Source organism: Ambystoma mexicanum, chromosome 5p (genome assembly GCF_040938575.1).
Source record: "Ambystoma mexicanum isolate Mex_15411 chromosome 5p, UKY_AmexF1_1, whole genome shotgun sequence".
NCBI classification, from domain to species: Eukaryota; Metazoa; Chordata; class Amphibia; order Caudata; family Ambystomatidae; genus Ambystoma; species Ambystoma mexicanum.
Genome location: NC_090930.1, coordinates 651150976 through 651173660, shown reverse-complemented (window position 1 = coordinate 651173660; position 22685 = coordinate 651150976). Strand labels below are relative to the sequence as shown.

The following is a 22685-nucleotide window of genomic DNA, read 5'->3' as shown; positions in this document are numbered from 1 at the left end:
TTCGCCGAGTATGCTGCACCAACAACCGTCCCCTTCCATTTCTTCTGGATCACCTCTAACTTGTCTTTTGTGAGATGAGTCGCCTGTATTAAGGCACATTTTTTTGCCTTCTTAGGTACATCATGGCCTTTTTCCTCTTTAGATAGCTATTGAGCCCCCTGACATTCCAAGATATCCCCTTAAGATCCCCCATATTCTGGTCTCATTAACCCCCCTCCTTTTGCGTATCCTCACACCCTGTCTGAAGCTCGCCACTCGTAAATTTAAGCTTGTTCCCCCCCATAGGCTATCCAAACCTCCCCCCTCTCCCAACACTGCAACTCCCCAAACTTTCCTCCCTTCCCCGCCCCAACTCCGTCCCCATTAACACTAAAACTTCCCAAAACCCCCCCACCCTTCCCTCCTTCCCTTCTTCCCTGCCCCAACTCACTCCCCAACTCCCTTCCTTCCCTCCCCCCTCCCAACTGTTGTCCAGCTCCATCCCTGGATCTCAGGCACCCCCGCATCTAGCCCGTTCCTTGGCTTCCGCCAGTACTCGGGGGCACAGCAGGGAGATAACGCCCTACTGGCGTCTCGACAACTTTAGCTACTGGGAGTTGGTCACCTTCATTCTGTGTCTCCTCTATTGGCTAGTGTTCGCAGCGCATTTTGGCTCATAGCTACATTATACATTCTATATTCCAGTCCAAGTCCGCCCTCTGTATTAATCAAATTGTTAGCGTCCGTTCCTTTTTATTTTGTGCGCTAGTCACTCCCATTACTCATACCTCGCTGTTACTACTACCTCCCTCCTCCCCCCCCCCCCCGCAACATCAGCATAGCGCCACATCACTTATCCTGTCTGTCTCATTCTTGGCCATCTGCCAACTCTGGGCATCCCTGGGTATCCAGCCAGCACGCCACCGCCTCGGGGGTTTCGAAGAAGTGTACTTTCCCTTTGTGTAAGATCTTTAGTTTCGCAGGGTACAGAAGCATGTATTTGAATCCGCCCATAATCAATCTTCTTTTCACCGCAACGTAGCTGTACCGTTGTCTCTGTACCTGCTTTGTATAATCCGGGTATGCAGTGACAGTTGCCGACGCTTTCGTTATTGTTCCTCCTTTCCGAAAAATTCCAAGTTCTTTTCCCGGTCTCTATAGTTCAATATCTTTGCTATTATGGCTCGGGGTGGGGCCCCGGGTTGAGGCCTTCTTGTCAGGGCCTTGTGCGCTCGTTCAATCACAAACCCCTGGGAGAGCTTGCCTGCCCCTATTTCCTGGATGACCATGTTTTCCACATAGTCCGTGGGGTCCTGTCCTCCTTCACCCTCTGGTAGGCCAACCACATGTATGTTATTGCGTCTAGCTCGCCCTTCGGCCTCCTCAGCTCGGTTTTCCAGGTTGGACATTTGTTGCTTCAATATATGGACCTCTTTGGCGTTGATGGTGCTAACATCGGTGTTGGTTTTTACAGCACCCTCTAGACTACTTGTACGATCTGCCAGTGCTCTTTCAACCTGTCTTAGTAGGTTGACCGCTATCCCGACAGCATCGATCTTAGTTTCCAACGCCGCTTTGAGGTCTGCCATCGCGGCTCCCCACGAGGATTTCAGTTCTGTTATTGCCGCCAGGATCTGGTGGTCGTCTCTTGGCGAGGTCATCTCTTCCTGTGTGGTGGCCATAGCCTGAGCGGGCGTGGTCGGGGCTTGCTGTGTTTTGGTAAATATGTCCATTGTTGGTTGCTTGCCTTTACCATTGCCTCCCTTGAGGGCCATTACACTGAACGTCCCGAATCGTGCTCGTCTGTTGTTCAGGCTTATGTCTGTCACAACCCTCGCCCAAAACCCCCTCTGGCAAACCCATTAGCGAGGTGGAGTCAGGACTTGGGCCTCTAGAGCCTGGCATCCTCTTCAAAAGCCCTCATGGGGCCAGTCCTGGCGCCTATGGTGTCAGGCTCATACACCATGAAAAACAAGGTGCATGGGAACTACTTTATTGTATTATCAGCCAACATGGAGGCATCCACATAGCTTGGTTCCTAAGAACCAAGCTATGCGGTCTAGTGTTTTGGGTGTGGTAGCCTAGGGACTACTTTACCTGGACTATTTTGTTGGGGCTATTTAAACCACACCCGAGCAAGACAACACGCTTCGCGTTACTTTGCAGCTTGCAACGTGACGCTCACCGTGTCCAGCTATTCCCTCGAACCTCGGAGAAGCAGAACCTGCAAGGAGACAAAAGGAACATCATTAGCAGCAGCACCTTACCTGCAGTCTTCATCTTTAAACACTCGCAGCTACTGAGAACAGATTTCCTCGAATCTGCACACCTCCCGGACAGAACGACCTGAAAGAGGAAGATGGAGGCAACATAAAAGAAAGCAGTAGAGACATTTAAAAATTACGAAACTGCTCAGAAGCGCCTCTCGGCTGGCACCACTCCGGACATTCCACTCGTGCTGAAGAACACCGCGACCTACGAGGAAGGTAAACACAGGTTAGCAAAGGCAAGACTGCGCAGCGCTGCGCATAGCGCTTACTTACCGCATCATAGCGCTCTTAATGTGCCATCATTTACCAGCGGGGCTCAACCAAGCCGGTTCGCCGTGCTGAAGCTCCGCATACCTAAGGGAGGAAAAAAAGAGACATTTTAAACAAAGAAAGGCATGCAGGATAGCAACAAAACTAAAGAACAGCAGTAAGACCTACCTGAACAATATCAAACGGGCCGGCGTCAGTGAAGTAACTGGACCGCACTCGCCCATGAAAGACAACGCGCCTCTGCAAAAAAGGCAGGATGGAGAGCACCCCCAATTCTACCACAAGGTGAGGAGAGGGTGCCAGAGGGACTGAAATCATACGGGGTTGGAGGGAGGATACTTACCCCAGTCGGTCAGTCTTAAACACAGTCCTCCTGAATTTTCAGGCAGAACCTTCCCCGCAGACGTCATCAGGGCAAAGCTGAGAAGCATACCAGCGAGTAACTCGTCTGGGTGGCGTCCCTGTGAATACCAGGTGAGCGTAACAGTCTCGCCCACAGTATGTTGATGCTTGTGCTGGCCCACAACCTTGACTTTTCGAGTGCGGGCTTTCAGACGCTTTGTCGGATGTGCACGTTCATTCCCCAGTGTGCAGGTCTGCTTTGTGTGGCCTGCTGTACTGATCCCTCGGATTCCTGGCTCTGGTGCACTTAAGTGTTTCGTGGGGGGCTCCAGCGCTGCACCAGTTCTATTCTTCTAGTTTGGCTCAATCACTACTGGTCCTTACTTTCGTGTGCAAACGCCCGCCTTTTCGGCCCAGGCGGCGTGTGCACTAGCACATCCAACGTGTCTGAACCCCGCCTCAGGGCTAGTGCGCTGTTTTAGAGGAGTACAAGCCCGGCCCCAGCTTTGCTAGCATAAGGGTATTTTGTGGGGCTGCCTATGTCACGCTTTGTTATACTGTCCTTATTTGTTAGCCGTTGCTCCTTTGTAACCCCCCCCCCGAGGGTATTCCTCCCTTCTTTTCACTATTTTGCTGTCTCCAATTTTGCTAATTTATTTATTTATGGGTGTGCGCTTCCATTCACGCCATAGCCGATTGTCCGCATGCCTTCTACTGTGGCTTAGTTCCTCTGTCCTCCTGGGGTCTTTTTTGATCAGCTGATCGGTGCCCAGTCTTGTCTTCCGTTGTGTTCAGCTGCACCCCACCATGCCCGTCCTCTGCTCCCTGTCTCTTTGGCTCCTGTCTACTGTTTCAAGAGGTGCATCTCTGGGCGGTAGCCTTTCTCCTCTTTAAAGTATGTTCCCCTCTGCCTCCTTCTGGGGCCCCGCTCCTCAGTTGGCCCCTGTTGCTTCAGTGCCTGTACCTGTCCAGCCCTTTTCTGGACAGTTTGCCTTGGTAGGTGGCCTTGCTTTATGCTGCTTTTTCGCTGTGCGCGAGGGGGGTCCCTGCAGCCCACCCCAGCACTGGCCTTCAGGGTGGGGGGCTACCGCAGCCCACCCCGGCCCTGGTCTTCAAGCTGGGCTGCTCCTGCCCATTCCTTGTTGTCACCTTATGCCACCTGAGTCACCGTTGTTATCCGGGTCTGCTTCTTTGCAGCGTATGCGCTGTTTCCAATGCTCATGCGCAGTGCCTTTGCTGGAGGTGTCCCCTTGATTGTCTGCAGGCGCAGGCTGCCCCATGGCTTCCGCTGCGCCTCCCCGTGTCCCCAGCGCCGTCAAGGTCCTTCAGGCCCTGCAGACTTGTACACTTTTATTATCCATTTCCCCACCATCCAGGGCGCCGGGGAACTCGCTTTCCACAATCTCTGGGACCCTCTGCAATGCGCCGCGGCAGTGATCTCGCGTGTGCCACAGGCTGTGCGACTCACTATGAGGGGTTGCTTGATGACCTTGTTTGTTGTTTATTATGATCAGCTGCAGCCGTTGTCTACCTGGATTGACAGCGTAGCCGTGCTCCTCTGCATTCAGTCCGTGTTCGGATCTTTCTGCAAGTCGCTTCTTTGTTGCTGGGCCGCCATTTTGTTTTGGAGTTTCAAATCGCCCACAGGGGAAACAAAGTTGCAAAACTCCTTCAGTGTTCTTTCAGTCCACACGCAGCCACGTTCCTCCGAGCCCTCATATGTTCCTATGCCTTTGGCTGCGTTCTTCCATTGTTTATCCGGATAATAGTCACTGCGCTCGTACGGATTAATATGGGGATCCACAGAGCTCACTCAGAAGGCAGCCTAGTCCATGGCTGCCAAGCCACGCCCGACCAGGAAAAATGGTTTACTGCATTTAATTGTGAAGGAAACTAGCTGGAACAACTTCTTCATTTCAAAGGTACTGTGGGGCTTGGGGTATTTTATCCTTTTGCCATTTGGAAGTGCAATTTAAACCTACACTAAGATAACCTCAAATTATCTGCATTGGCCTTACAGCTTGTGCTTTTTAAAGGTGACTCCTCTTCAGTTGATGTGATTTCTCTGTTGAACACTGACTTTCTAAGAAGAAGAGCATCAGAACTTTTACTTTGCCCATTGACTTTGGCTGCCCTGGCTCCCTAAAGGCCTCCTTCTGAACCTATTGGCTTTGGCAGTGCTTGTTCCTTCACAGGTTTTAATGTTTAACACTTTAATGCTGGTATAATAGACTGCCTGCATCCCTTTGGGAGAATAGAACTGTTCTTATAACCTATCAGTCTGTTCTGAGCTACCCTAACCTTTCCTTCCTTGAAAACTCAATATTCCAAAGGTGAAACTATATAAATGCTTTACTGACCCAAATGACGTCACTTCCGGGTGCTGGAACATGTGTAACATATGAATGAATTACTCACCTGCTTTATTGTTCACTTTTTTTTTTATTGAATCCTACCTTGGGATTAATGTTATAGCTAAATACTGCTTTTTAAAGAATGCTTTAAATATCTTTGTGTATAAATAAATGTATTATATAACTTCAAGTGTGTACGTTTTTAATTGGATACTTGTATTTACTGATTTCGCTCTACAGCTCACATTACCCCTCTTAAGATAAGCCTGGCTGCTCAGTCACATTACCAACGTGTGTAGTACAGGACTATATTAAAAGGTGGGTTTCCTAATAACAAGAGATAAGTCTTGCAGATGCGTCTCCCACACCTGTTGGACTGCACTAATTCTTACCCAACAGTGAGGGGGTAGAGGTAGAACTGGCAGATTAAGATGAATTGATTGGTTTTGTGGGGTGAAAATGTGCCACAAGCCTATAGGAGTGGTGGATGGGTAGAGAGGGAGATTGGCAGGAGAGGACGTAGTAAAGTGTATGTGAAACCTTTTTTGCGTTAGTAAGAGGTGCAAATAACAAGGGGGGTCCTGGGAGGCTCTCTGCCAGACATTAGTCCTGGTTACGAGAGCCTTGCCCAGATTCTTTAGTGCACTATCTTTCACAGAGGAGAAATATCCAAAACGTATCATTCTTTGTCCTGCCCTGGGGCAGTCCAGCACCGAAATGCTAGGCAATTCTCCTCTGAGCAAGAGTACCAACAGCATCCTCAGACACGTGTTTCGGTCTGGTTGTACCGCATCAGTAGGGTGGAGCTGTGCCTCTCCAAGAATAGTGGGCAAGGCGTCCACGTCTGGATTCCCCTAGCAACTTAGGGTGAGACCCAAAGTTCCTTAAAATATGCAAATAACAAGGGGGCCCTTTGTGAAAGATAGCGAGCTAAAGTCTGGGTAAATCTCTCATAACCAGTACTAATGTCTGGCAGAGGGACTCCCAGCACTCCCCTTGTTAATTTGTGAGGAAAAGGTGCCACTAGTAGGATTAGTGTAAGATGGATTGATTGTTAGCATGGTCATTGTGGAAATGGTAAAATGAGGTGAAGAGGCCTCTTCAGTATTGTAAAAAAAATGTGTGCATGGGGGTAGTTGATGTGAGTGAGGAGACAGTGGCAGCGGTAGACTGCTATGGAGAGGCTTTAAGTGTGTTGCTGAAAGTGGTGGCGGTAGCACGAGGGGGCAGGTGACTCAATTGTCCATATTAAGTCTTGTATCCTTGGAAGAGATAATCGAAACTGGAAAGGGCGGTGATGTCAGCTGAGTGAGGATGGGAGAGGGTCGTATCAGGCGAGACGAGGCAGGCCCAGTGCCCATGTCTGAGGCCGTTTATCTAGTTTGCCAGAACCTATGATCAAGGGTGGGACCTCGGGATACCTCTCTGAGTAGCGTTTGCCTGGTAAATTGGTCCGGTGGGAAGAGGCAAGTTTGAAAAGGTGTGAGGGGGAAATGCTTGGAAAGAGAAGAAAGTATTGGGCGAGACATTTGAGCTCCTATTGGTGTTTCGCGGGTGGTTGGAGGGGGGTTCGGTGGGGTTGGCCTGCCCCACTGCTTTGCTGCTTTGGCATCATGTGCTTTGTCGCAAACTCTTATGAAGTGACTTCTTCCAAGGCCATCTTCGCAAGGCCTTGACAGTATTGCTTGCGATGCTGCATGCAGGTTCTGCACTACAGCTGCATGGTTGCTTGATAAAGTATTAACCTCTTGTGCTGTGCAGAGTATGCGCCCGGGAGCTACCTGTTGATGTAGGCAGCCCCTTTGTTAGGCTAACGAGTACCATCTGTTGGATGCTTGCGACCCCTAAGAGCGTATTACAGTTGCAATTAAAATTCTCAGGAAAATGATTTGAACTGGAACTACACATCTCAGGGGCCGATGATTCAACAATGTATGTAACACAGTAAAATCAGCATGTCGTTGGGCCATGTGCTCACTTCACACCAGAAATCTTCAGACTTGAGATATAGTGGACTAAATGCGATACAAAAATAGTACAGGCATTTTCTGCGAGACAATAAAAAGGACTACAGTTGTGCTGCCAAAGTTGGCAGGATTCACTTCCAACCAAACTGCTTTCACGTTTTGCAGTCTGCAAAACCCTTTAGTGCTCTTATGGAAATAATGGAGATACTTTGAAGCTTCTGCACTCTATTACTCCTGATTTAAATGGCCTATCGATATCATTACATCATTACTTTTGATCTCCCCTGTTGTAACCTTTTTTTATTTGATAAGGCCAATGGGTACTATCCCCTAAAGTTACACCCCAACATTCGCCTCATCCCACATCCCGGTGTCTGCCCCGTGCCCCCCGCCCCCGGTCTCCCGTGCTAACAAGGACAGTTGGGGAGCTCTATGTAAAGCCAGAAAGAGGAATAAGAAAGTGGTTGCTCTTCATAAGGGGCTACGGCATTGTCATGCACCTTTTTTCTCACAGTGGCAGCTGCCATGGAGAATAGCTGCAATAAACTACATTTCCCAGAAAACCTGACATGGGTTGTAGTTTCTGGCTTTAAAACGGGAGCCTCGTTTTCGATTATGTTCCACCTCCTTGTTGTATTTAACCTACGGTGGTTTTCAGAACACCACTTCTGTTTATAGGTGCAGCCGGCATTTTTCTGAAGTGCTACTTTCTGTGCCTTAATTCCGGAAGTCTCCCGTTTTCTCCGTGTACCGACCTTGCCTGCACACGGACTCATAGTTCTTAATCCTGCCTTGGTTTTGTTTGCTGTCCGCTCGTGTACCAGACCCTTTGCCTGCTCCTGGACTCCTGGATTGTGATTTGGGTTTGTTTGCTGTCCGCTCGTGTACCAGTCCTTTTGCCTGCTCCTGGATCCCTGGTTTATGACTTTGCTACAGTTGCTTCCTGTATGAATACCATCTCTCACTTGTCCACGGACTCTTGAGCTCATTCCTCAGAGTGTTAACACTGGTAAGGCCAATTCTTCATTTTGGAATCCTGTTTTTTCACCGAACTGTACCCCATCTTTTGGATTACATTGCCTTCATTCCTAAGTGCATTTTGGAACACTTTGCTGTGGTGCACCATCCCGAAACCAGTGCGACCCTCGTTCCGTCCGGGGATAGCTACCCTACTAACCTTCCTTTTTTTTTGTTTTATACTTTCGTTGTTGCCCGGGATTCTTTGCACTATTCTCGCCTCCACCAGTGGTAAAGTATTATTCCTTGATTACCATCATTGGGCAGTTTCACATTTAGCTAGTACCTAAAGTCTCTTCTGCTTTATAGGTTGCTCCAGGTCCTTTTTTACGGCATAAGGGGAACTCACTCAGGTACTCTATTAAGGGTAATGGTTTTGGGGAAAGCCAGGGTTGATTCTGTTAGAATATTCATCTCTTGTCTTTTCTTTACAGCTGGGTCCGTGGCGGTGTGTTCTCCCCGCTCTTTTGATTGATCCGTCCCCTTGTCTGTACAGTTCAGCAGGTGGTCATATCAGTTTAAAGAGTTCATTCCCTCACAGAGAGGAGGCTCGGGTGGAGGCTCCAACCCGAGCTCTTCAAGCAAATACCCAGCACAAGAGGACCGGTCTGTTTTTTACGCACTCCTCATACCGGTGAGTAACACCTAATAATGTAATGGGGGTGAGCGGGTGACCATATTCCATAAAGGGTTTAAAACGAATCCGTCAAATTACAGGATGCTATTGGTCCTGGTTGCAAGAAATACATTGTTTCACATCGTACTCTGAGATGCCCAGAGTGCCTTATGGATTATATGCATTTTTGGTGCATTTCACTGCAGCTTTTAACTGTGGATGGTGATTTCTATGGAACAAACTAACAGTTGTGGGATATTTTATTTCGATTACCTATTTATGAAAGACCTCCCTGAGAAACAGGGCTAAGGATAACAACCTAAAAATGGGTAATTTACAGAAACGGAGTTTGATTTGAAATATTTTCTGCGCTAACGACTAATGCGGTATCTGAGCGCTGGGAATTGCCATGCTGATGAATCATGCAAACATACGAAAAATCAATCGAATGTGCCGGATTTTCCGCTAAATGCAAGGAGGCAACTCGTTTTACGGATTTAAAGTGGAAGAATTTTCAAAAGAGAAGTTGCCAAAACTTGAAAGGGCGACCCAAAGCTCTTGTGTGTTTAAAGAAGGGGACAGAGGCCAAATACGTGTTCTTGGTGGATGAGGTTCACGGTTGGGGCGTCCTAGGAAATCCGATCCTGCAGACAGGCCGCAGCCTTGCCAAGCAAGATTTTATATACCAGGGTCAATGCCTTAAACTTTTCTTGCGGTCACTGATAGCCAGCATACTGTCCTTAGAATGGGTGAAATATGAGCCCTGGAGGTGTCTTAGTAGCAATATACACTGCAGAGTTGACGAGAATTTGAAGCTGTATAAAAAAATGTCTGACTTACAAAATCTATTACAATAAACAGTTTGGTGCATTCTAGTGCCCTTTTATATTTTGTCCTAGGCCTTTGAGCTAATGGATGCCCAAATCAAATCTTTGTTTCGGGCTGATCGCGGGGACCTGTTCCTACCAGATTTAACACGTAAAGGACTTTGGAGATATTCAAATGGTTTTCTGAACTATATGAAAGCTAATAACGTAGACATGAACATTGAAAAGACTAAGATCCTGGTATCTGGCAAACTCAAAAGAAAACTTAAGTAGTTATTGGGCGCAGTCCCAATTGACAATGCTCCACAGTACATTTACCTGGGCCTAAAGTTTGACAGCCTACTCAGCGGGATCGCAAACTTGCTGCACTGTTCATAAAAGCATTTAAGGTATCCGAGTCAATGCTGTGTTTCTGTTTCCATCTCCACCATGGAGGCTACTCAGTTGCATCACTTGTTCAAATAAGTAAAGCAACTATTATGGGTCTATTTTGCTATGGTTCCCCGTTTTGGAATTTATTTGTATTGGGGCCCTTAACAAAATGATCGCAGTTATTCAATACAATACCGAAATTAAGTATTTCTTAGTGACATTACAATTTAAACAAAAAACAAATGAGATACCCTGCCAACAATTTTGTTGTTGTTGCCTAATCAGAAATAAATTAAAGTAACTCTTAGAATGTGGTGGTGGCAGGGACCTTCAATGTCGCCCTGCTCTTATTTAACCCAGCAGTGAATTGATTGAACTTGTCTACACCCTGGCGTAATGGTGAGAACAAGAAAGTAGCCCAAAGCACTTGGTAACAACTTGAGGGCTACTCTGGACAAGGTTGGGATACATCAACAACAAACAAATGAGATACCCTGCCAGGATTGATATATATTTTTTGCCTAATCAGACGTAAATTCAAGCAACTCTTAGAATGTGGTGGTTGCAGGGACCTCATTTGTTTTTTGTTGATATTAACCCAACCCTGTTCAGAGTTGGGGGCGTCCCAGCGAGTACTCTCAGCTTCTGGCTGGTTTAGGGCTACTTTCTTGTTCTCACCATTATACCAGGTGTTAGGCAAGTTCATCCAATTTACTGGTGGGTTAAATAAGAGCAATGTGACAATGAAGGTCCCTGCTACCACCACATTCTAAGAGTTGCTTGAAAGTATTTCTTATTACAATTTAAACTACAGGGAAATTATACTAGAACTATACACGCTAATGGAGATGTTTGATTTCTATGCTAAAATGATCTTTTGTGTCTTACATTGTGATACGTGAATTTACATTGTATTCATAACAAGAGCCGCTATTGTGCTGTTATTCTGTTGATATTGTGAAAACATACTGCCCGATTCTAAAAGAATCCTGTAACTAAAATAGTGCAAGGGAGGCACTTTTTTATTTTTAGAAATTAGCCGGACAAAAAGGGTAACATGCCAATGTCGGGAATAACATAACGGGGGAAAGCCTTTCTATCCCTGTTTGAGGTATAGAAATGCATGGAAGAACGCAGTGGTTCATACAACTGCTGCCACATTTAATAAAAATGCATGAAAGGGTCACAAATGATCCTCTCGTGCGTTGTGCCTTTCTCTGTGCCTGCTCCAAACAGGTGCAGGGGAACGCTTTTGTTTTGTGTTCATTACATAATTCATTGCGTTTGTGAATTCGGCATGCCCTTTGAAGTAAGAAGAAATGCTCCCCTCCATGTCTTGCCTGCTTAGCTCAGTTGCCTGCAGGCAAGAGAAGAGAGGGCATCAACGTGTGCATCTAGCATATGCACAATCTGATGCCCTTTGTGAAAAAGACTTGAAACAAGTGGGAAGGCGTCCTGTCACTTCCTTTGGATCCGTTTACCTACGTGTTTTGGTAAAGGCTAAATTCTTTCGCATGTTAAGTATGGCAGTGGCTTTGTTATTTGGCTGACTGTCATAGGTATTCTAAAAAGACGAGCAAGAAAAGCCCTTCAAGAGTGCATCATAGCATGCTTTTATTATTTTGCTAATGCTAATAGGTGCACAAACATATTTTACACATTTAGAATTTTTCAAGAAATACTGCTATTTCATAATATACATTTTAGATCAAAATACATTCATTTTGTTTTGGAAATGTATTAAAAAAAGAGAGAGTGATAAACATAATTGTGGCAGACATTCAGCAAATACAACATATCTAACACATATAGTGCACAGAGTCACCATCAATCATGTTTTTTTGTGTCTTGGGTGGATCATATATGCAAGACAGCATGGTGTCTGTGAGCTCTAAAAGAGACAGGGACCTAGTCGTTGGTCAACGTCAGGAATCAGATCAGGTAATGAAACGGGATTGTGGGAATGAAGCCCTCAAGGTTATGTAAACCCGTGACGTTTCAGCAATGAGCCTTCTTCTTGGGCCTCGACCTGGTCTCCCCTGTGTGTAGAAGAGAGGGAGAAAATGAAAAAGAGTTTTAAGTAAAAATGGGGGGCAAAACTTGCTGTAGAGTTCATCTCAAAGGAGGGATGAGTCTAGTGCTAGTTTGACCTACATGCATTAAAAACTAATTGAGACCAAATGGGGGTACAACCGTGAAGTTGTCCTATCGCTTGCTGACACTTGAATACTAACCTGGACGGAAGTCCGGGGTTTAAATTGGCTTCTCGATGTTGAGGATGGGGAGTTCAATTGAACTGTCCGACATCAGGGCTTAACAAGGCGAAAGTTGAAGGTAGATGTTAAATCTACTGGAAATGCTAAAAAGTGAAAAAGGAAATGGAGACAGAAAACAACAATGTGTGTTTCAGTGAGGTTGGAATACAAATACACATTCCACTGCTAATCATATACCTCGAGAAGTGACCATGCAGTACCTTGGGCACAATGATGTGCTGCCCGCAGCGGATAGTGGGCTGGGTGCTGTGGGGAAGCAGTTCTTTGTTCGAAGTGCCTGGATGATAGGTTGCAGGCTGGGGAACACGGTCAGGCAACCGATGTCAGGGTACTGGAACCAGCACTGAGCCGTTCCTTAGTATTGCTGTGTTACCCTAGGTGGAGATAGAACAGTGAAAGATTAATAATGGCGCCGAGGTGTGTTAGGAGGGTACACACATGCGGCTTGGTACGCCCGTGACCCTCAACCCGTTTGTGTGGGTTGGTGCTAAGGCTCGGGTCGTGGGGCCAGGAACGCGGAACAGAGTCTGCCCTTCCCCGTCTCCACGTAATCTGCCTACCAGGGGTCTCCCACCTGTAGATGTCTTGCGCCGAGTGTATTCTTTGCTTGGGGCTACTGCATCTGTAGCGGCTCGCGTAGCTGCCGTGGGGGAACTCAGCTGTGTCTGTAAATGTGAAGCGCGCATGTGCAGGAGACATCTGTCTGAATCTCCGCACATGCGCACTTCGTGTGGTGTCCGCGAGTTGTCATGGCACCCGTGTCTGACAGTGGAACTTGCATGGATATGTACTTGGGGAGACAATCGTGGGAGGCCTTGGCCTGTCTTGGATGGTGTCAGTTCGCCTTAAAAAACGGAAAGGCGTGTGAGTAACAATTCTTGTGGAGGGTAATTTGTGTCCAACTCCAACATTTACAAATATCGACGGGATAAACAGCCTTGAAAAAAAGACACCTCTACAAGTTACTTTCTTTTGCACCATAAAACATTTAGGTATCTGGCGATTCCTGTCAAAATACAGCAAATTAAAGAAATACTAAATAGGACTAGGAAGGGTCAGGACGTAGGTGTAAAATAGGCAGGGCTTTAAGGGGGGAGGGGCTTTCCAGTGCTCAGCCACAGCAGGGTCCACAAATTGCTCTTGAGCGGTGTCCCTGCTGGGTTGTAGGCAATTACAGTTCCTTTTCCTAGGGCCTTGCTATATGAACCTTTTCGGCTGCCAGCGTTATTCCTCTGACTCATCCCGACACTTAACAGGTAGAATGGCTGAGCATGGCTGACCAGTTAAAGGTAAGGTCTTTGGAAGAAGGATTGTTAATAGGTTAACATTTTTAAAGTACGCAATAAGGGAATATGGAATAACTATTCCTTTTTTTTTTTTCATCGAGCACGGGTAGAGAGCTGCTTTTGTTTCACTCGCCCTGTTGGGCTTTACGTTTTCTGAAGATGCGCCTCCCTACATTCCTGAAGGCCTGCCTTAAACTCCTGGTGGCCATACTGCCCATGCGGTGATTTGTAGTCCTGCACCTTCCAACATGACTGGAGTGCTCTGATGCCTGCCCTGCCCGCCTTCTGATTGGTCACCCAATCCATCTTCAAACCCAATTGGAAGCCGGCAGGTGAGTCCCGGCTCCCCGACACGAAGGCCTGCACAAAGGTCCCTGTCCGGCACTGGTAGGCGCCCCACCATGCTGGCGCACCTCCGATCCACCCATCACAGAAAAAACAAACTGCTTTCCCGTCACCCAAGACCTTATACAATGTGCCACCACCTTGCCCCGGTAAGTACGCCGGATCACCTGCCTTGGGAAAAAACTCTCCACCTTACTGCCTACTGACTCATGCCTCCCTTGGCTCACAGCCGTACTGCTGTCTATGTCCTCCCTAACTTGCAATGGTTCATTACTGTACATCTAATTTTCTACCTGTTTCTGCTGACTGCTGTGCCTAACCATTTTAATGCTGTACTGGCACACTTTGGCTGAGTCAAATGTAGGTGTGCTGTTTAAATTGTTGCAACCTCCATTTTTTGTGCTATTCCAGTGCTTTTGTGCAAAGTCAAATCTAGGTGTGTTTTTTGAACTACCCACTACCCTCAGCTGTTAGGCTGCCTGGTGAGTTGTCTCATGCTTATGCCGTATCTACACCTTCTCACTCCCACCTCTACCTCACGCTATGGCTCTCTCCATCTCTCATATCTACTCTGACTGCTCACCTATTCCCCTTCTCCCACTAAGTCTGCAAGAAAAAAGTAAAACATCTCCTTGCTTGTAATCCTGGATTTCCTATCGCAGACACCTAGAACAGTGCCACTTCCAGACAAATTGTCATTGACATCCTCTTTTATGTCCCCTCTCCAGACCTACAGACTCCATATCTGATTTCCACGCTCTCCCCTTTCTCTTCCTCATCCATGAATGGCGGCACTAGATGGGAAGCTCTCTTGGCTGGCTTCTCTTCCTCGAGGTGCTTCATTAATGTCCATCACAATGGCACCATCATGGCCCAGGGTTCTCAACCCAATCTCCTCTTCTTTGGCCGCTGCCTGCCGTCTCCCATCAACTTCCTTCCTGCTACTCCTCCTTCTCTCTCAGCACTTCCTTCACCACCTTCGATGGATGTACAACACCACCCCCCCCCCCCCTTACCCTTCCCTGGAAAACCTTTAAGGGTGGTGACCAGCTTCACTTAGCCACACTTAATGCTCAGTCTTCTATCAAACATTCTTCTGACATTTTCCTCCTCCTTGAAGACTTTGATCTCAACGTGCTCGCTCTCACCGAGACGCTCAGTCATTGCTTTTGACTCCCTTCTCCCTGATGGCTACAAGATAATCTCAAGGAATTGTCCCAACCGCATTGGTGGTGGTGTAGCCTTGATCTTCCCTGAGTGGGTCCCTTCTTCCCTCATACCCACACAGCCCTACTCCTCCTTTGAAAGCCTGGTCTGCAAGCTTGGCATATGTCCCACTTCATCTTTGACCATTGCCACTATCTACAGGTCCCCGGGCCCTATCTCCTCTCCTCTCTTCTTTCTGAATGGGCCGATTTATCCTCCTCTCCTGACCTCCACCTCCAATCTCCTCCTTCTGGGTGACTTCAACATCCACTTAGCCTCCACTCTCTTCCGTGACCTCTGCATATCTCTCGCCCTCTCTATTCTCCCCTCCAGCCCTACCCACTCAGCTGGACACGCTGAATGCTTTCATCCATTCTGATATCTTGCTCTCTACCCCACGCTCCACTCCTCTCTCCTGGTCTGACCACACTCTTCTTTCCTCCCATCTGGGATCTCTCGGCCCTCTGAATGAACCTCCCCCAGCTCTGCCAGCCTCGTTTGCCGACATCCATCCAATGAAACGAGTGTCAGTTGCTGGCTTCACTTCCACCTTCACCCCCCCTCCCCCTCGAACCGCCGGCTCAACTATTGACTCTGCTGTCAACAATCTAGCTCTCACGATCACTCACACTCTCGACATTCTTGCCCCTGTCATGAGGATCCACCTGAAACCTGCCTCCAAGCGAAACACTTGGTTTACTTGCTTTACTTGGTTTGACTCTGATCTAGCAGCCCTGAAACGCATGTGTAGAGCTGCTGAATGCAAGTGGCCGAACTCAAGCGCATCCACTGATAAACTGGTCTGTCACCTTCTCCAAAGGCAATATCGCCTCTCCATTCACTCAAAGAAGAGGACTCACATCCAGGCCCACGTTCTGGAGCCTCTAACAACAAGGCTGAACTCTTAAAAATGTGCAAGGAACTAGCCAATCCATCTGCAGTCACTACCTCTCCTCTTCCTTCTCAGGCCCTCTGCACTGCGCTGGTCACCCACTTCACTGCCAAAACTTGGGACATCCTGAGTTCGCTCTCTTCCTACCATCCCCCTGCCACCCTTGGGCCCCCCTCATCCCTCATCCACTCTTTCCTCCTTTTCTCCTTCCACACCGGACAAGGTCACTAGAGTTGTGCGCTCTATGAAGGTCTCCTCCAATCAGGTCTCCCCCTGTTCTTCCAGAACTATTAATGACAACATCAGCTCCCTTGTCCCAGCACTCACGGACTTCTGGAGCCACTCTCTTGCCTCCGGGTCTTTCCCCTCCCCCCCCTCTTGCGCTCGCCCTCCTGAAAAAGCCATCTGTCGACCACTCATGTCCGGCTAGCTACTGCCCCACTAACTTTTTTGGGAAACCTCTGGAGAAGTTGGTTTCCCCCAACTGACCCAGCACACTGATCTTGGGGTTGCCTGCACGCCCATCATTCTGGATTCCGACCTTCCAGAGGCATGGAAACTGCTCTCCTGAGCACCAGTGAATAATTGATTGCATCTCTCTACTCCAACTCACCTGCTGTTCTCATTCTACTCAATCTCTCCTCTGCTTTTGACATGGTTAACCACTCCATCCTCATAAAACGGCTTCATGGCACCCTTGGTATCTTGCAGCGGTCAGTGGATTGGCTGACCTCTTTCCTTACTGACCGTCCCTCCCAGGTTATCCTGTGTTCTTTCTCCTCACCCTCCTCTAGCTCCACCTGTAGCGTTCCCCAGGGCTCAATACTTTCAGCCTGGTTCTTTAACATCTATCTCGCTCCTCTTGTTCCCCTCATCTCCACGTTTTCCCTCCACTTCCAGTGTTACGCAGATGAGACCCAACTCTTCTTCAGACTACCCTCTGCAGCTCTTCTGATCTCCGTCATTCCTGATTGCCTGTCAGCTATCCAGCCCTGGTGTACCTCCAACGACCTCTGTCTTAATGCCAGCAAGCCTGAGATTCTTCCTATTCCCTCTTTAATCACTTTATCCTGGCTGCCCTTGATGGGCTCCCCTCCTCCCCCGCCCCTCTCCTTCCTCTCTTTCATTCCTCACATCTTGGACCTTGCCAAGAAGACCCATTTCTAACTCTACCCTAACTCTACCTCCTCAGGGGCATCCTCACTTCCCCCAGAAGCTCAATGTCCCCAGAACGCTGGTACTCTCCAGGCTGGACTTCTGTTACAGCCTCTTCCTTAATCTACCTTCTATCCATCCCCTCCAGCTAATCCAGAATAGGGCCCAGGGACCGGATTGTTCCAGCCCCTACGATCTCTCAACTGGCTCATGGTTGCTGTAAGAATCAAATTTAAATCCCTTAGCATTCTCCCCGGCTCCCATGGATGATGCAATCTGCAACTTGCTCTTACCAAATACTCTCCTTACAGATCCCTCCGATCCTCTGGCTCCAACTCTCTACTTGTCAAGCGCTTCTCTAAGCAGAGAGCGGGTAGCTGCTCCATTTCCTTGGCTGGCTTGCGCCTCTGGAACAGCCTCCCCTCTCTCTGTCTTGAACCGGATCTCCTCAAGTTCCGCAAGCACCTCCAAGACTTTCCCCTTCTCCTTCTGGCTCTCCCTCCTGTGCTAAAACCGCAGTCGTTTTGATTGGTGATTTGGGCCCTTGTGTCCTTCGGGGTCCTGGCCCTTTGTCCAATCACCTGCAGCACCCTCCCTCCCCCTGCACTGGCCCTCATACACCACTTGGCCTGTACTGTCTCACAGGCCTGCACCTATTGTATCCGTTAGTGAGCCCTCTTCCATCGGTACTAAGTGAACTAAAAAGATCGATTTAGAATTACGTCTCTGTGGCCACACAGTGTGGTCATTCTAAATCGAACTGTTGGCCCCTGCCGCACACAAGTGCACGCTGGGGCTGACAGGTGAGTGTCTGTGTATCTGTGAGTGTTTGGGTGTACGGGTGTGTGTGGACTTGGTGTGTTTTGTGCTGGGAGGGGGTGGTGGGTGGGGAAAGGAGTGGTTGTTGGATGGGTCACCTTGTTTTAGGGAGAATTCTCAGAAATGTGCTAATTCTTCTCTACCTTAGAGACCCCCAGCAACTTTGCTGGATTTTAGGATTCTAACTTTTAACCTGGAGAGAGTGAGATCCTTTTCCCCACTCTCTCGTATTTTAATGTGATTTTGAACACTCTGTTTCGTTTGGGTGTGAAGTCTGACAAACTCCATAGGCGTCATCTTTTACATTGTGTCACACAGCACCTTCAGTGCAGTGGCACAGGGAAGTCTTCAAGATTTCCCAAAGGTTTAAATACCTTCTCTTGGATAAAGTACGGTTTCCAAGAGCAGTGAAGTGAAATTGACTACTTAGATTTGTAACTTTCTCGACCCAGCACACACTATCTTACAATAGGGTGCTGGAGGGGTTACTTAGTATCCCCTTTGTCTAGTTTCTGATGTAACCTTTTTATGTTACCTTTTCCTCGATGAATGGCTGGTGGCAGTGGTTTACTTTTAAATACCATGGTGTGCTTTTACCGCAGGCTGCGTTAGCAGCTGCATTAAAGCACCCAAGGGGGCCATTTTTGTCAAAATAGCCCGGTCTTCTTTTTTCGCCATTTCTTTGTGGAAAGGTCCTTTTTGAGATTTACTCTGCGTGCCAAACCTGGTTTGGTCCCTTTGTTCGTTTTGTCTTTGGCAAGATTCACGAGTGAACCCCGCCTCTGGCTCCAGGGTGTCTGGCGGGGCAGGAAGCGAGGGAGGTGCCCGAAACTCCCTGTGCTTAGAGTCCTAGGAGACAGAAATGCACTCGTAGGTGATTGGCCGTCTGGCTGGAAGTCACCTGCTGGGTGACTGACAGGTAGGCTGGAATGAATGGGAGAAACCTGCATAAAAGGCAAGACTTTTTGGCTTGGAAGGCAGATTCGACCACTGGACGTAGGAATCCGAAGAAGAATTCGGAAGAGACGCCTGCTGCAATTCCTGGACCGTTGGTTTGCCTGGTGAAGCCCTGCTGTTGTGCTGAAGCTCCAAATTAATTATGACTAGAGAAGCCCTGCAAGGACCACTTCTCCTCTTGAGTTGGTGGGACCGATCAACTCCAAAGTAAGCCACCTGGACATCCACTCGAAGGTGGTTGTGATTCCGCTGCAGTTGCTGCTGGTGAACGAAGAGCCAGGGAGAGGAACACCAGATCGTGTGCGTTACTTTTAAGTTGGCCAAGAGCTCCAGGAATATCCTCCATACTCCCAGGAAGCAGGACTGAACGAGCTTGAGCCCCCTCAACAGTGTGCGGGACCCCAGAAGCAAGGAAAGCCCATCTCAACAGTCAAGAGTCTGCTGTGGTCCTATTTGCTTAGACGAGAGGAGCTGAAACCACGAAGTGCCACTGAATAGAAGTTGGTCTTTTTCTGTCGCCGACTGTCCCGTTGCAGTGCAGGAGTCCTCCAGACGTCCTCCCTCTTGTACCCACGTCTGCGGCCCAGGAACACAGGATCTGCAGATCTGCACAGGAACAGAAGCCAGTGAAAGCCCTTTTCTTCTAACCTAAGGTACTGTAAAGTCTAAGAGCACTTACCTCTTGTTGTGTAACCTCACTTGTTCTTAGTTGAGACTTGTCTTGGTTGCTCCTGTAGAGTTGCTATCAACTTCTTTACCTCACAAGCCTAATCTGCGCCGGGCCCTACTTTGATTTCTTCTTATTCTACAAAGACCTCTAAAACATTGTGCAAGACTTTTACTTGCTTGCCTGCAAGAATTACTTTAGGTCACCTTGATTTTTGTCCATTTGACTTTGGCCTGGCCTGGCTCCATGAATAACTCTTCTTCCCTCTGACTCTAGGTTTAGCCCTCATTCCAGGAAGGGGTTAACTGTCTTTGCATTGGGGGTTACCAAAAGTATTTACCTGCTTCAGAATGTTTGTGAAATATTTATTCTAATAATCTTTTTCTTTGACATTCTCCATTGCCCTAAATGCAACAATAATACATTAATGCCTAGTGTCCTAACTATTGAACTCACCTGAGGGTGTAGGAAGTGCCTGTGTGTCATCCCAAATGGGTATTTGCTGATTTAGGGAAACTCAGAGCGTGTATTTTGTAGTGTATTTGTGTGTTACTATTATATTGCCCCTTCTGAAGAAGGCTTACTCAAACTGACTGTTCACTACATTTATTATTGTTTAATCAATAAACCTTGTGTGTGAAAGTTTATTTGAATACCGTCACTGTGAATCTGTTTGTAACTCCTCTACAGCTCACATTGACCCATCTTGATATAAGCCTGGCTGTTCAACACACTACCAACCTGTGTAGTACAGACTTATACCAAAGGTTGGGTTCCTATTGCCAGGAGGTCAGGGTTGTTGTAGTGCACCCAAAGGGTACTGCATACAATCTTGCATAACACCTTGATGGGGTGGTGGTTGCTGGGAGTGCGGGGGCGGGAGCATTTCATATTGCCGTAATTTCATGCTGACACAAAAAAGGCAAAAGAAATCAGTCTTTTATGTGTTCAGTCTTTAGAATGCGTTAATTTCACATAGAACCTTTCCATCTGGTGCCCACTACCTGTTGCCGTCGCTACCGGCTCTTACACTTACCTGTTGCCATGGAACTGTGTTCCCTGGAACTTCACCTCTCTGTGGATCCTCTAGCACTTACCCCCTTACCCTGTCCTTTCCCTCTCTGCACTTGCACGATCCAAATGTTCACAAGGCCTAATAGGACTGTTTCTTTTGTATTTTGCACATTTCATTGTCTCGCTGTTTCCCTTGTTCCCTTCCCTTTGCCCAGTGGGCGCTTTGAAACACAATTTTCTTGATGTATAAGCGCCTTTAAAAATGCCCAATAAAATAAATAAAAGAAATGTACACGTAAAATATTTGTAAAAATATCTTCTTTGTAGCAGAAATGTGCACATTTCCTAATGTTTATTTTAGAGCCCAGTTTGAGGATACGCTTAAACATATTCCCCACAAAAGAAATACTATCTGTTAGACTGAAGCTGAGACCAACAAATATTTATTGAGATTATTGTCAAAATCGGAGATTGGCGGGAACTCTAACACATACACTAGCCTGGACCAATTTGAGGTCCACGCACTTGAAAACCCTTTTGGATTCCGGATTCAACATCCCCCTTGACCCCAGAGGAATGGCGGTTGCTTCTATTGAGTGGTGAAAATACTCCTCTAATTCTAACCACAGTACGGTTCTTAGATGTTATCCTTAAATGAAGAGGTTTAAGTACATGGGGGATAACCTGTGGTACGCTTTTTGTACTGGAAAGTTTTTTTATGAAATGATTATCTAGGGTAGGGTGCACCTACCGGGGGCGCAAAAGGAAAAGGGTAACCCACTGGTAACCCCAAGCCTTTCGCCACTGCCCTTTTTGTTCATGTGGGCAACCTACAGATTTGGGCCTAGGGTGTCGAAGCCAGCAAGGAAAACGGGGAACCCCATCCATTTTCAAAAAGAGGACACCCGTGGGAACCCACACATGTCCAAATTGGAGGGGCAGCCCATCTCATGTAGCCCTCCCCAGGGGCAGATAATGGGGGGAGCTGTCCTGCACTCCTTCCTGTGCTCAGGTGTCCGTTCCTAGGAGCAGATATCTTGTCCCAGGGAGGGCTGCATGATATGGCACCCAATCCATTGCGGCAGTGGGGGTGAGGGGGGCCAATGCCCCATCCCATTAGAAACTTCCCAGACCCTTTGGGGTGCCCCACAGCCCCCCTAAAAAGCGTTCCACCATTTTCCATTTTTTTCTTTGTTTACAAAACTTGCCTTAATAATAATAATAATAATTAGGCTTTTATATAGCGCTACAAACCCTCAGGTATCTGAGCGCTGCTTATTATTACCCACGGTGTGTGGTGCTCATTTATCGACCTCGGAAGGATGAAAGGCTGAGTTTGGCCCCGCCGGGATTCGAACCTGCGTTAACAGGCTCTGCACGGGTGTCAAAGCGGGCGCTCTACTCGCTGTGCCACTTGACCGGCCTTGATGCAGAGGGGCACATTGGTGTGCCAATCTGGCCCCGGGGTGCCCAAACCCTACTGCCCCACCCACTGGGGGGCCTGTCCCACCATTTCTGGGGGCCCTCTCCCCCCTCACCCGAAATGGGTGGCAGGGGCACCTCATGCAGGCCTCCTACAAATGGCTGCGTAAGGTACACCCCCCCTCCATTTGGGGTGGGGGGAGAGGGCCCCCAAAAATGGTGGGACAGGCCCCCCAATGCATGGGGCAGTAGGGTTTGGGCACCCTGGGGGCAGATTGGCACACTAATGTGCCCATCTGCGCCAAGCGAAGTTGGGTAAACAAAGAAAATAATACAAAATTGTAGGCAAATGTTATACTGCAATGGGGGGTGGCACTCACCCCGCCCACCCCAAATGGAGGGCCCCACCTCATGCAACCCTCCCTGGGGGCAGATATCTGCTCCTAGAAGGGGCATCTGACCCCAGGGAGGGATGCATGAGGTGGGGCCGCCCCTATCTGATGCCAGGGAGGGATGCATGAGGTGGGGCCCTCAATTTGGGGTGGGGGAGGGCCACCCCGTTACAGTAGAACATTTGCCGGCAATGTAGGGTGCCCCTCAGCCCCCCCTACAAAGCAGCCTACAATTTTGGA

The 22685-nt window shown here is 48.1% G+C and overlaps 1 protein-coding gene across 2 annotated transcripts in view; it reads left to right on the top strand.

The window, feature by feature from the left end:
* The window catches only part of TRMT12 (tRNA methyltransferase 12 homolog), an 824050-nt gene that overhangs the window by 581139 nt on the left and 220226 nt on the right, over positions 1-22685 (top strand). The window lies entirely within an intron of this gene.